This window comes from Magnolia sinica, chromosome 1, assembly GCF_029962835.1.
Source record: "Magnolia sinica isolate HGM2019 chromosome 1, MsV1, whole genome shotgun sequence".
In the NCBI taxonomy this organism is placed as follows: domain Eukaryota; kingdom Viridiplantae; phylum Streptophyta; class Magnoliopsida; order Magnoliales; family Magnoliaceae; genus Magnolia; species Magnolia sinica.
Window position 1 is genome coordinate 19,789,856 of NC_080573.1, and position 15,274 is coordinate 19,805,129.

General features: G+C 37.8%; 1 long non-coding RNA gene across 1 annotated transcript; it reads left to right on the forward strand.

Moving 5' to 3' along the window:
• Positions 1 to 11,584: 11,584 nt before the first annotated feature.
• On the forward strand, positions 11,585 to 14,552 carry LOC131242463 (uncharacterized). Its single transcript, XR_009169641.1, has 2 exons — positions 11,585 to 12,164; positions 14,221 to 14,552. It is a non-coding gene; the product is annotated as an uncharacterized LOC131242463 (long non-coding RNA).
• Positions 14,553 to 15,274: the final 722 nt, after the last annotated feature.

A 15,274-nucleotide genomic window follows, 5' to 3' on the forward strand; every position in this document is an offset into this window, starting at 1 on the left:
ATTGAAATACGTCTGAGTATGTGATCATTCCCTGTACTTATTATCCATACCATGATAAATGCTTGCCTTTTTTGGTAATTTAACAAAACAATCAGGGCAATTAAGTTGGTTGGAAAAAACAATCTGGTTTCCTGTCCGTCACATGGTGGTACCGGTACAGCAATCCAGACCATTTGAATTGTTGGTTCCTTTTTAAATGAACCATATCTCTAAAACTACACTGATTAAGGCAGTCCTAACAGTCCAATCAAAGTCTACCAAATGGATGGTTAAGAATAAAAAAGTGAGTGGTCTAGTAGAAAATGAAAAAAAATCAAACAGTTAAGATTATCTCCCTGTTAAAATTTTGTTGATACTCCATCCATAGTTGGTTGGAAAAAACTACAGGGTAACTGTATTGATTTTGTCGAAAGGCGGTGAAATGATAGAGAAGAATCAAAGCAGTGAATCTTTTTAAAGAATGTGGAGTCTAAATTTAAAGGAAAATCCAACTAAAATATATGAAAATTCAAATACTAACCTCGTAAATCTTTTGCAAGGAAGGAAAACGACCCAATAGAAGAGAGAGAGAAAGGAGATGAGACTCTCTCCCTTCTCTCTGGTTAACAACATTAAGCACACATGTTCAGGGTTAGAATTCCCTATTCTCATCCGCTAAAATCAACTTGAGTTTCTTCCTCTATCGAACCCGTTCTTGAATCCTCTTATCTTATGGTTAACATTATCATAAACCGGGCTAATTTGTTGGGTTTCCTTTTCCCAATCTGCTAAAATACATGCCTATTCTTGAACAAGGGTAATTTTTTCTCTAATTCTCATCCAAAACAGGATAATTTCAAGAGCTTAAGTTCAAAAACCAAACACTAACCCTAAGATCGACGGAAAAGGAAGCAAAAAACAGAATTCATGAATGAAGAAGATGGATGGATGGATTACGTATGGTTCTGATGAAGACTGACCGCGATCGGCTACTGAAGTCGAGCTCGAATTAACCAAGAATGGAGATTTCCGATAGCTTTTTTCCCGGGGTTTTGAAAGATAGATGTAGTTGTGTGGAATTGCAGGAGATTTCTCAGATCCTGCATGTATGTGTGGCCGAAGCTTCTTTTCCTTTTCTTTTCCCTCCCTTCCTGTTTTCTTTTTCTGGTTTTTTTTCCTTTGTTTTTTTTTTAATAACGGTTTGGCGTCCGAAGCTTTCTTTTATTTTTTATTTTTTATCTTTTAAGTGAGTGGTGACGTGGACCAATGAGGATCGGGATAACAGGAAATCCTTGTTTACCCGATAACAGAGGATCCAGACTCGACAATAATATATCAGCCAGGAGACTCAAGACACGGCCATGAGTGGATACACTGAGAAAATCGTTATGCGGCCTGTAGACTATCTTGGTTTGGACCGATGATTCCCCTTAAAAAATAAGTTCTCCCCATTTTGTTTAATCATATTTATGAATTAAAAATCATAGTTTATACAATTATTCATTATATTCTTAATTATCTAGAAGAAAAATAAATAAATAAAGAGAGAAAGTAAGAAAGAAAAGGAAATCTCTAAACAGTATTACAATTAAATACTAATGAATAATAGTTTATACAACTACTATTCATTATATAATGAATAATAGTTTATACAATTATTCATTATATTCTTAACCCCTTAGTGAAGAAAAAGAGAAAAAGGAAAGAAAGAAAGAAAAGGAAATCTCTAAACATTATTACAAATTAATAAAAAGATACTAACTCAATTTTAAGAGCTCACTTGGATACCACCAAATAAGTTACTTTTTCTGCTTACACCAGCAAATAAGTAACTTATTTTAGATAAGTAAATTTGGTTTATGATCAGTTATAAATAACTTATTTTTACTTAAAGTTACTTAATCACTTCTGCTAATTTTTTTTTTTAATTTTTTTTCTACTTTTCATTAGTATCTGAAGATAGAATAGCTAAACAAAATAGAATATATATATATATATATATATATATATATGATAAGTATATTTTTTTACTAAACATACTTATTTACTTGATAAGTAAAAACTAAGATAAGTTACTTAAGGCATAAGTAACTTAGGATCCAAACATCTCCCAAGTGACACAAAGCAGTCCCTTAGGTTTATGGAGGAAAGACTCATGGGGTTTAAGACCATGACTCATCCAAGTTGACTTGGACTCAGTCTAAGCTGGTTCGATACCGTAGGTACCATCACCCTTGACTTGGGTGAGTCCGGACTCGATGAATCAGTTTCTCCAAGTCTTTTAACCATGGACTATAGTTAGACTATATTGTGTTTTTATAATAAAAATAAATTTCAAAAATAAAAATTATTGTTAGTAAGTAAATAAATATATTAATTATTTAAACTTTTTATAAAAAGTGTGCATATCTCGTTGGTAAGAGAAGGGGTTAGTAACTTTTCATTATTGAAAATTCATTGTATCATGAAGACAATTTGTAGATTTCCTTCATTTGCATCTCCTTCAAGCTTATGTAATTTTGTTTCTTCTAATGCATAATACCTATGCATTAGAATGTTTCTATGAGTTTTTAGCACATATTTTTAAGGAATATTTGTTTCTTCCAATGCATCATGCACGTGCATTAGCATGTTTCTTTGGGTTTTTAGCACATCTTTTCAAGGAATATGTTTTATCTTGCGGTTGAGATGTCACTGCATGTTATTTTAGCTCAGGTAATGCATTGGAGTGTAAAGGTTTTACAATGTGTGGCATCAAAAATTCCTTCAATTATGATGCCACTGCTAGTGATCTTTATCAATGTTTCAAAAATGGAACCGGGCCTTACCATTTTTATTGGCAGTCCAGTTTAAAAGTAGCTAACGGACAATATGGCCGATTAACCCAAAGCATGTATTGATAAGTAAAATGATAGGGATTTATAAGCTAAACATTCATAGAGCACTAATTTGATCATTTTATTGGTTGCGGCTTTAAACACCATGGCTTGGATTGGTGGAATTCTCTTTCCTAGCATGGAAATGAGTTTCATGAAATTGTTTTTCTCAGATGTAACATTTTTTGCCCATTGCGAAAATAAAGTCAGACATGAAAATTGATTTTCATTTCCATAGCTTTTCAAAACGAAGTGTAATTTCTATTTCATAAATAAATAAATAATCTAACGAAAGCGTGTTTTCTATTTCTTCAAAAAACAAAACATCTATATGAAGTACGATTTCTATTTCACAAAATTAAAAAAAATAAAATAAAATAAATCTTATTATATTGAGATTTTCATTTTTTAAAAAGAAATGACTCTACCATTTTTACTATTAAACTTTCTACATTATCATGAAAAGCACCCGTGCTAAAACAAATGAGGTTTTTTTTTACTTTTTTATTTACTATGATTTTTTGTTTGTTCAACAACACATGAACAATAGGGAATTTGGGATTTTTGTTTTACCCAAATCAATGATAAGTTGACCTGACTCACCCTATAAATGTCCCCTCCCCCTTTTTTAGTGCATTTGATCAATGATACAAAAGCTTGGAAATGAAGCCACAAGAAAACCTATTCTATAACCCAAGTGGCCCATTAATTACCACCTTGGGGAATTGTAGACACCCCAACGGGTTTTGAGGACACCCGACACACCCACCACTGGTTTTAGGTGGAGATCAAAGTTACATGGCCCTACAACGAATCCACACCGTTCATCCATTTGGTGAGATCATTTTAGAGCATGAGCCCAAAATGAGCCATATCCAAAGCTCAAGTGGACCATACCACAAACAGCATTGGGACAATAATTTCTTAAAACATTCATAGGGCCCACCATAACATTTATTTTCCATCCAATCTATTCATAAGTTCACACATACCTGGATAAAGAGGAAAGGTAAATATCATATTGATTTAAAACTTCTATGACCCCCAAAAGGGTTTCAATGGTGAATGTTCAATTCCCTGCTTATTTTTGCAGCATGGACTACTTGATCTTTGGATCTGTCTTATTTTGTTTTTAGTTCAAGCCTTACGAGGATCTCCCTAATTGGACAGATAGTTTGCATATAACACATACCTTATGATGGAACCCACAAAACTTGGTGATGTTAACCCACCGGCCAAGTGTCCTATTCTTTGGACCCAATTCCGCTTTAGGCTTGGAATCAAGCTCAGTTTACACGAGCCTCATTTTTAAGCAATGGGAAGGCTCTATTCATGAAAGCCTAACTCCTAAAATGAGCCTTTGGCTTGGGAGAGCCAAGCCTGGCCAAACATCTCTCTAGAACTCCTATAAAATGAGGTCTCTGCTTTCATTAGAGAGTGAGCTAGAGCGAGAGGCTAAGCGAGACAGATTGTGAGCGAGCTCTAAAGACAACACGAGAGAGAGGTAAAGTTTCTACCCTGACCTCTTCCATCTAAAAGCCAAATCTCGGCTTCTATCTATTTTTAATCTCTTCTATTATATTTAAACTTCAAATCCAATGTTGTACTTTTGATTTATCTTATTTCGATTTGTATATTTCAACCCTACTACTTTGAACACCTAAGGTAATAGGCTTTGCTTTAACATCACATAAAGTATGCTCTATAGTTACCTTTCTCGAGGATCTTCTATATCAGAATACGTGACTTGAAGGAGTAATCGAAAGTTTTACGTTGTTTTTCATTTCTGTACTTCTATCATAAAACCCTTTTTCTATTATTGTCGTTTCGTTTTCGATTTATCTTTTATAGTGTAGACATCTAAAGTTTAATATTTTACTAGAAGTTCTTTAAATCACCTTTGAAAGCATACAGCCTAGCAAAGTAGAGAACATGGGCAGAAAAAGGGTGTCTAACCTCTTCCTTTTTCGTCATTAAGGCTCTTATCCGAAATCTAGGGTGCAGATCTATCTAAAAGTTACTCGAGCTGAAAATTTCTCGATTTTCCTGATCTCTAAGGGATTTCACGGATTCTAGGCAACTATGAATTTTGAAACGTTCCCTTTAATTAGTAGCGACTTTGGTCAATGCAAAAACACAAGTAAGTTGCGTAAGGTATTATGAACAGTACAAATATAATTACTAGCTTCTCTTCTTAGCCCTTTGGCAAAGTTCAGGTATGGAGTTCTTAGTTATAGGTTTCACTATTTCTTGATAGACAACGGATATGAGCCTTTATATGCTATTGCTTATATCAACCTAACACCTAAAACCATTAATATTCTCTCTCAACCCATCGTGAGGTTCGGGTTTAGAGGTCTTAGTTATAGGTTTTACTGGATCTAAACAGACTAAACATCTAAACCTTAATATGTTATCACATGTATGAACTAAGCATATAATATTCCTATATCTACCACTATATACTGACTTATAAGCTTTATTATAAAATATTATAAAATAGCATATTACAGGCTTTATTTATTATTTTTTAAAGAAAAATATGAATGCTCATTTCAAGCATAACATGATACGCTGGGACCTGACATGACCTGAACTCGGCCATTACCACCCTGAACCATACGCAGTACATTTGAGACGTGAAAGAAGTTTGCCCTACCACGAAGATCACTTGGTGCAGAGGATAGGTGGATCTAGCGTGAGTTTTGGATTGTAGACCATACAAACTAGGGCCCAATAGATGAACAGTCTGAAAATCTTTCTTCTACGTCGTGACTCTTGTATGATAATAAACACCCCTAGCACATGAAATCCCATGTGAGCTCTATGTTGGGAAAAGTGTAGCCAACCGTAGGATGAGATTGGACGTATACATGATGAAGTTCCTGTTGCATGGAAACCGATTGCATATTTTCAATGTATGTAGTTTATCCACACCGTTCATCCGTTTTTTTCGGATCATTTTAGGAGTTGACCCCAAAATTGAATTATATCCAAAGCTCAATTGGACCACACCACAAGAAACAATGAGAATGACGATTCCTGTGTTGAAACCTTGCTAGAGCCAATGGTGATTTTTATTTGTCATCCAACCTGTTCATAAGATCACAAGGACATGGATGAAGGGAAAAAAAAAAAAAAAACAAATATCAGCTTGATCCACAACTTCTGTGGCCCCAAGAAGTTTTCTACCGTATACGTTCAAAACACACTGTTTCCTGTGGTATTGTCCAATTTAGCTTTGTATATGCTTCATTTCTGGGCTTCAACCGTAAAATTATATGGTAAAATGGATGTACCGATGGGATAAAACATATAAAACACAGTGGACCCCACAGAGTTTACTCAGTACGCAATCTGCTATATGGAGCTGGATTTAGTGCCTCGCCACGGATGGGAGGTAATGCGCCTTCATGTTGCTTCTACAAACGTGGCTTGCATGAACAAGATCGGAGCCGTTAATTTTAGAGTTGAAGTAGGTAACAGTCCATAGTCCAAAAATGGCAACATTTGGACATTCCCATCCCTTAAGCCAGTGGCACACAGAAATGGCTCACATTGATGAGAAAAGGGCCACTCATTTGATGGTCAGAATGGTCGGATGAAAGTGAAATTTGATCAATAGTCAATCAGTGCTGGATTCGGTGGGATGCCTAGTTCGGATTTCTATCCCGATGAGCCACGTGTGTCAGACATCATTAGGAAATACTATTACTTAAATATTTTCGATTATAGAGTATTAATGGTTAAATAAAGCTTTTTTCGTGGGCGAGGCTTGGGAGTTGGGAGCGTGTGGGATTCCTGAATGTGGCCCCACCCTGATATATGTGCCTACATTCACGCCGTCCATCTTCATTGAAAACTCATTTTAGGCCATGGTTTATTTTTTTTAATTAAAAGATAAAAATAAAAATAAAATAAAATAAAGCAAATTCAAATCTCAGGTGGACCACAGGAAGCAGTAGTAAATGATCATTAAAAACTTCTTGTCAGCCACCAAAATTTTGGATGAATGTTATATCTGGGTGGTCTCCTCATCCACGTTTTTGTGACCTAATCAGTAGGTTGGATGATACATATCCCGGTGGACCCCATAAAGTTTTTTTATGGTGGGGATTCAATCACAGCCTTTCAACCATCATGATGTATGTGCTATATCCACTCGGTCCATTATTTCACCGGATCATTTTAGGACATTAGCCTAAATACAATGCAGATCCAAATCTCAAGTGGACCACACCACAGGAAAAAGTAAAGTTTGAATGCTTACCATTGAAAACTTCCTGAGCCCACAGATGTTTAGTATCAAGCTGACATTTGTGTTTTCCCTTCATCCATGATGGAATGACCTTATGAAAATGTGTTAGATGGCATATAAATATCACGGTGGATGCTAGCTAGAACAGTTTCAATGGTGGGCATTTTTATCCCCACTATTTTCTTTGATGTGGTCCACTTGAGCTTTGGATGTGCCTCATGTTTGGGATCTTGTCCTAAAAGGAGCAGGCCAAACTGATGGACACAGTGGATATAGCACATAAATCATGTTGGACCCCATAGAGTTAGAATTGCAAGACCTTGCAAGAGGCAATCAATGGTACTTTGCTTGAATATCATTAAGTCCTACTGTCATAAATGCCATTGGTTTAATCTACACCATAAAAAAGTTTCAGCAAGTCTCCCTCCAAGGCATACTTTAAAATTGCCATCGTGACAAAAAAAAATAATAATAAATAATAATAAAAATCCTTAAATATTTTGAAAAATCATTTCTATCAACAAATTAAGCACAGATCAAAGACTTGTCAAACAAGGTTTCTGTCACCATAGATCTGGTTCAAGTCCTCACAAAGGCAGTGCAAATGCAAGTGATGGGCCTATTTGACACTTCTCAGGCGCATCAACGAGCCTAAGGAGGATTCTGAATTCAATTTAACCTGGGTCAGGCCTGATACAAACCAGGGGTTTGACGTATGGCTCCGGGTGATTCGTGATTGATTGACCAGCATTACTTGCTGAAAATGGATGATGATGATAGAGATACGTTCTTTATTGTATGCGTGGATGGGTGCCTGTGTTACTGACTTGGATTCTATCTGTAACGAGGGCATATGTCACCTTAAGGCGACTCCGTGATGCTATTACTTGAAGTCAAACTATGGTAGTTGAGATACCCTCTGCAGTGAACATCATGAAATTGTCATGTGACACGGAGGTGTATGTTAAGCTAAGCTAAGCTACCCTACAAGCAGCTGCAAAGTAACCATTCTTTCACAAGTATATTATAAGTTCTATTTTTATTATTTTATTTATTTGGTTAGGTTGTCTGATTTTAAATTTTAATTTGAACAGTTTAATGTCTAAATTTTCACGATACACTATTTTGGAGGTGATTCCGTGGTGACTCTACGAAGTGTATGGCATTTTTGCTCCGCAAATACCATATATGTGGCATATGTTTATGGTGATTTGAAATAGGCATCTTGAGGGCTCTGCCATTGATTGGCTACTAATAAAAAATAGCTTCGATTGGATTATCGTAACCATCTAAAAATAAACTTCTCTTGATTAATGCAGGCCCGGCCATGGTGGATGTTAGACATCTGTCTCTCAAGATAAGTTAAAATAAGTTACTTATCTTGATTAGGGCCCGTTTGGATTGTAAGTTACCTATCAGATAAGCTTCTTATCTTGGTTTCTACTTATTACATGGATGAGTATGTTTTCAAAAAATAGAAAGGTATGTTTAGTTTCCAATAACACAAGTATTTATCCCTCAAGTATGCTTGGTACCCCTTACATCCACTGTCCTTGATCAGGTTGAACCAACCTTTGATGTGGGCCGCTCATTGGGTCCATTTGAGACTGGAGTCATCATAATTTTGCGAAGTACTATAAAGTGAGCTGTAAAGAAAATCAAACGAAAAAAAATTGGATAGCGAGCTTGGTCATACACACATATAACAACATGGCCAAGGAGGGTTTTAATGGTGTGGATTTAAATCCTCACTGACTTTATGTTGTGGGTCCATTCACTAGATCTTGGGAGTCTTTCAACAGAAGGGATTTTATCCTCATTGTTTTCTGCTGGTGGGACCTACTTAATTAGCTCGGATGGCAAACACATTACAGTGGGTCCAAGCTATGGGCACCATTTCAGTGGACCTTAAGGAGGCTATGGTGGTGGGCATTACATAAATAGGAAAACGGATGGATGGCATGGATATATAACAAATACAAAGAGATGGGCCATCAGGGTATATGCAACAGTGGGTGTCATTACTTCTTGCTGCTAGTGGTGGGGTTAATTTGATGGACAGTGTGGATTCCTCAAAATTATGTTGGGTCCCACTGACCCACACTCAAAAGGATCCTGAGAAAGAGAGGTTTCAGCGGCATGTAGGTGCTTGGTCACCACCATTTGCAGTGGGGGCCACAAACTGGTGGCCCCACAGTTGATACATTAAGCTGGTGTTAGTTTTCACGTCAACTGGGTTTTTATGCCCAGCACCAAGTTGGGTTGCAATCAACCTATTGTGCGACAAAAAATAAAAAATTGAAGGAAATAAGTTGCCTTGGAAAGTTAAAAAGTAAAAATAAAAAATAAATGTTGAAAGTACTTATGTAATTTTCAATAAATAAGTAATTGATATTAATTTTAACTAAATTTACTTATCCTATATTGCTAACTTAACTCCTGCTATTAGCAGAAAAAGTTACATATCTGGCTGCATCTAAATGGGCACTTAATGTTGTTTTGTGATCCACCAACTGAAGGGTTATGATTGCCTGAAAAGTGTAAGTTATAGACCATGGCAGATTTAAGTACTGGAGCAATTAAATGGACGGTTGTGATTTAGTCTATGTATGCCATGTGGAAAACAATGGCACTAGATCAGGTCCCGTAGACAATGTCATGTATATATACAAATATAGGAGGTGGAGTAATTGACCCATTCTTGATATGCACGGCCCCACCCTGTTTTAAACGGAAATTAGGCCGTCTGGACCGGTCAGGACAAAGATCAATCAGGCTGTTCTTCAACTCAGGTGGGCCCTAGTTAGAATCAAGGGCGGGCATCTCTCCTCACCCTGTTCCATGAGCTCTGGCGCACCAGAGTTTCTGATTGAGTGAATTTTCAGGCCCCTGGGTAACATGTGGGGACACATCTGATGGATCAATTGGATGGAATACATACACTACATGGCCCCACATCTGCCCCCTACTACTATAAGTCTATGGCAGTATTGGTACCACTGCAGCGATCCTCCCCATCAGGAAAATAAAATAAAATCCAGCCGTACATCCGTCCTATTTCAACAAACAAGTGTCCCAAAGCAGAGGCTGGGATTGCTGAACCAGTCTGAACTCAAATGAGAATCTCGAATTCTTTCAGCCCGAATTATTATTATTTTTTTAAAAAAAAATGCAATGCCAACTTACCCTAATCATGGGACTTATATTATTCATTCTCATCTTATAGCACATACATTAATAGATATGGACCAAAAAGGCTAAAATTTCATTCCAAGACAATTGGGTTAGATCTTCCAATGTGCTCTACACCCCATCACACATGTTTATTATGAACATATGGCAAGAGTGCACATGGCCCAAATACCTGGCCACACTATAAGCTTATGGACCAGCCAAGCCCTTTAATAACCCTCGTGATTGAGGTAGTCCAATTAATATGATTCGGGTATATTTTGGACCAACAAAGATTTGTAAGTCCATATTGTCACAAATAGTGAATTGGAAATCTTGATTTAGAAAAAGCTTGTGGGCCATTGTTGTAGTCTAGCCCAAAAGAAAAAAAGCCATAGATGCTCAATGATAGCTTTTCCTTGAATTTGTTCGGGGTTGGACAGGTTTAGTTTAGTCTTTTAACCCAAAATCAAGTCCATTTAATAACTGTTTCCCAACCATGTTGGATCAAGTTGATTTTGAGAAGACCTAGATTCATTAAGTAACTCAGATAAAACTTTTAGACCCCGAGCCACATCTGGGGTCCAATGACCCTTGGGTCCATTCAACACATTTGCACCCCTATATATATCTAGGTTATAAAGGTGAAAAATATGATGGGCTGGGCGGAGTTGAATTAAAATTTTGAATAGGGCTGGTTCAACCGGTCTAGCTAGGCAATTATGGGTTTAAAGAAACCCAAGTCCAGCCCATTAGGCACTGATACCATGGTTGTCAGTGATGGGAAATGGGCTAAGTGAGAGTTAACGGAGGACCGGCCTAATAATAGAAGGCCTATGCTTAAGCCCGATCTGAGCCCTCGTGTATCTTAATGGCCCAAATCTAACTTTTGACTTATCTGGTCCGAAACATCATTTTTTATTTTCTTAATTTACCAATATGTTATAACTTGCTATTATCAATGTAATGAATGAAAATTCTTATTATAATGGTTCACAAATGGCCAGACTCATGCTTAATAAACACCTCCAAGCTTGGCCCACCTAAGTCTGTTCAAGTTGGGTCAGTTCGTTGGGTGTGCCCATCATGCATGATATGTTACAAAAATGACTTGAAATCTAAATGGGCCGTATCGGGACATACTCTGGCAGTTCTCGTGGTCTCTTAGCCATGGACTTAAACTTTTGGCTAGGCTGAGTCCTTGGGCCTACTATTCCAACACACTAGTGGGGCCCACAGAACTCGGTGACGTCACTTCAGTAGCGAGTCTCGCTACTCTTAACCTTTTAGTAGGGGCTTTTCCAGTTGCACACAGGACGGAAGAAGGTTTTGGTGTGTGCTACCGACGCAATCCTAGTCCGTCATCTCCGCTTATAAATCCCACTCATTTTGAAGTTGCAGGTTGTTTTCATTTTCATCATCTTTTAATTCTCAGCAGATCTCTTGACGATATCCTCAATGTTCCTTTCCTTCTCTTCTCTCCCCCGTCCATCATCTCTTCCTCCATCTCCATTCATCTCTCCCCAAAACTCCCCATTCTTCAACACCTCCATCGTCCTCTCTCTCAATCCGCCACAAGCAAGAGTCCCACCACAAGAGCATTCACAGGCTGGCAAGAATACAAAGAAGCCGTGAAAGACAAGGACCTCGCCCAAACACTTCGCTTCTTGAAATCCGTCAAATCCCTTCCCCTCCAATCCTCTCTCGATGGCGGTAGCAGCGCCGGTCTGTCGCAGCTACAATGGCCAAATAGCCAAATAGGTACTAGGAAGTGCTCAACGTTTGCTTGAATGCAGACGACATGAAGCTCATCGGCAGCGCATACAAGTTCCCCCACTACAGGGGCTTCCTCCCTAATATTGGGAAGTTCAAGAACATCGGTAATTCTGTGAGTATGTTTGTTTCGGGATCTTGAATTTCTGTTGGAATTATTTTATTGCGGTGATTAAGATGGTAATTTGATGATTTTGTAGGGATTATGTATATGAATTCTGGTGATTTTTTGTTTATTTATGTGAATGCTGAGGTCGGTTTCTGGGATTACTTTCTTTTGCATATTTGAGGTCCTTAAATTCGACTAATTTGAACAAGAACTTGTTTATGTGATTCAAGAAATGTTGAAATGCAAATGACTCGAGTAGAAGCTCGACATTTTCATTAGTATCTGGATGATTATTTAGTTGGGTTTTGCGAAATTTTAAAGGGTTGTTTGTCTCCCTGAAATCAAAAGGGCCTAAAGGGTCCTTTGGCAACCTTGAGAAACAGATTCTGTTAGTCATGGTTGGGTACTGGGGATGTAATTCTGTGGAATTCAGAAACTGCATTTGGGTAGTGGGAAAGAAGGTGGCCTGTGCAGGTCTTTTTTTTTAAAGTGATTGTTGGGAGAGAACTCATTTCCCCGAAATTTGCAAACTAGCCTTTTGCTAGGGCCTCAAATATCGGAATTTTCCCCTAAAGGGCCCGTTTATATGAATTCTGGTGATTTTTGGTTTATTTATGCAAATGTTGAGGTGGGTTTCTGGGACTACTTTCTTTTGCATATTTGTGGGCCCTGAATTCGACTAGTTTGAACAAGAAACTTGTATATGTGATTCAAGAAATGTTGAAATGCAAATGGCTCGAGTAGAAGTTCGATATTTTCATTAGTATCTGGATGATTATTTAGTTGGGTTTTGCCAAATTTTAAAGGGTTGTTTGTCTCCCTGGAATTTGCCCCTAAAGGGCCCGTTTGCACCAAAATTGAAGCCTGGATAGCCGTATAGTCAGGCCTGTCCTGGTCTTGTCTGGCTAACCGAAGCTGTTCTAACCAGGCGGGTCTGCTGTTTGTTGGAACCTATCTAGTGTAGCATCTAGTGTAGCGAAAACAAGCCTGTTTGTTATTTGTTGAAGCATCTCTAGGTCTTATTTTCTCCTTGAAGACACTAGGAGCTCTGTTCCTTCACAAAGAAAACAGTTGGATGAAACTCAACGTATAGCACATACCAATTAGCTAGATAGGGTGACCTGGATGCCAAATGCATCTTTGTGCATGTGATGGTTTCTATACACTTAGCCACCTCGATCGTTTCTCAAATTTAAACACTCCAGAGATAGTTATCAACTAGAAGAAACCGCTGACAAGTAGGGCATGTGAGCCATTGCTATGCTTTTCTAAATCATTTATTTTTTTATTTTCTTTTTGTTATGCTCAGGAATGCAGTGGAACCATCAGATGGATCACTCATCTGTACCATACATAAAGTGGGGAGGTCCTTATGGGCATACCACTACCAAAGGAAAGTAGAGCCATTAGAACCAGAATATGGTAGCGCCATCCCTCTACTGTATTTCCATTGGTCATGATCATGTGTCAACCGAGACCATCAATTGAGATTGTCCATCTAGTAGGACCCATCTCAGATCATGTTCCAAAAGAAACATTTATTTTGTTCATTTTATATATATATATATATATATATATATATATATATATATATATAGACACACACACACACACACGAGTCAATGAGAGTTGCAATCAATCAAACAAGTTCCAACCGCCCCCTGCATTGACCAATCAATAGAAGTTAAGCCAAGCAGCCACATCCAGTATCAAATTATTTGCCTTGTTTGTTTGAACGAATAGGAGATCTGGTTTGAGAATGTTATGAAAATGTAGCCAATTGAGATTACAATCATATGTTTTTCTAGCCTAAGAAAAGAAAATGAAGTTTTGCTTCCCTCTTCAGGGCAGTTATTCTTTGATCCTGTATTTTTTCATCTGCATCCTTAACACACATCAAACTAAAGTACATGAATGTTTTTGACATAGTTCAATCATGTTCATGCATGATGCAATAACAATTCACTTGCCCCCTTGCAATTGCTTTCCATTGAATCTAGGTCCAAGGAATTCTTATATCATGCATGATTGTCACATGCACCTCTATGAGACAGGTGGAAACATGACGAGATCCAGACAGCTTTTCCAGCAGCCTCAATGTGGATGCTCATGGTCAAACGGATTGATTAAAGAGATTAATTTCAGAGTGGGATGTTAAAAGAAAAGTAGATGGAAGGTTTGAATGCAGTTGGAGCACCCTGCCATTGACCCTACTTGTACAAATTGACAAACTGAGGCTATCATGTACTATTCTTTCCAAGGATCATATACAATCTAGATCATCAGATAACGTGCTTGGTGGTAACGCATGAGATAGGCGACCCGAATCACATTATTATCTATAGTATGATTAAATGGGAGGGTCTCATCAGTCTTAGTTCTTACATGTAACAAATGTTGGTGAATCTTCAATTGTATGTGTTGCATCGTAGTATAGCACCCGCCTCACATGGGTGGGGCCTGACTCGCACGAGCCAACTACCTCATACGGACTGCTCACCGCTAGTGTGCCCCTACATTTCACAAGCGACCTCATTTGAGCCCAGTATGAAAATGTTCATGCATTAATCACCCGTGATATATCACTTTAATGTAGGACAAGTGATCACTTGCTTTGAAAGCTCAAACTGATAGCGCGTGGTGAATTAATCATTGTATCTTATAGCCTAGGCTCCACATCCCATGAGTTAGGTCATTGGTCGAACCCCTCATGGGCCCCACATCATATGGGTTTCACCTCACACGAGCTACCTGCCTCACACGGGTGGAGCTTGACTCACACAAGCTACTTGCTTCACATGGGCTGCCCATCCCAAGTGCCCCTGCATCTAATAGGCCACCCCACTCGAGCCCAGTGTGAAAATGCCCTTGCATTTGTTTTTCCCTTTGAATTTATACCACTTACTATTTTACTTTTAACCATCCATTTAATACCCATTAATTGGTGATTATTGTGATTTTAGAGATATACTCCATTCACAATGGGACCCTACAATTTGGATAGTGTGGATGTACATTAGTGCCACGTGAAGAGGATGAGTCAGTACATAGCCATAACCGAAGTAAAAAACCAGAACCTTAAAGAAATTGATAATAAAAAAGAGAATT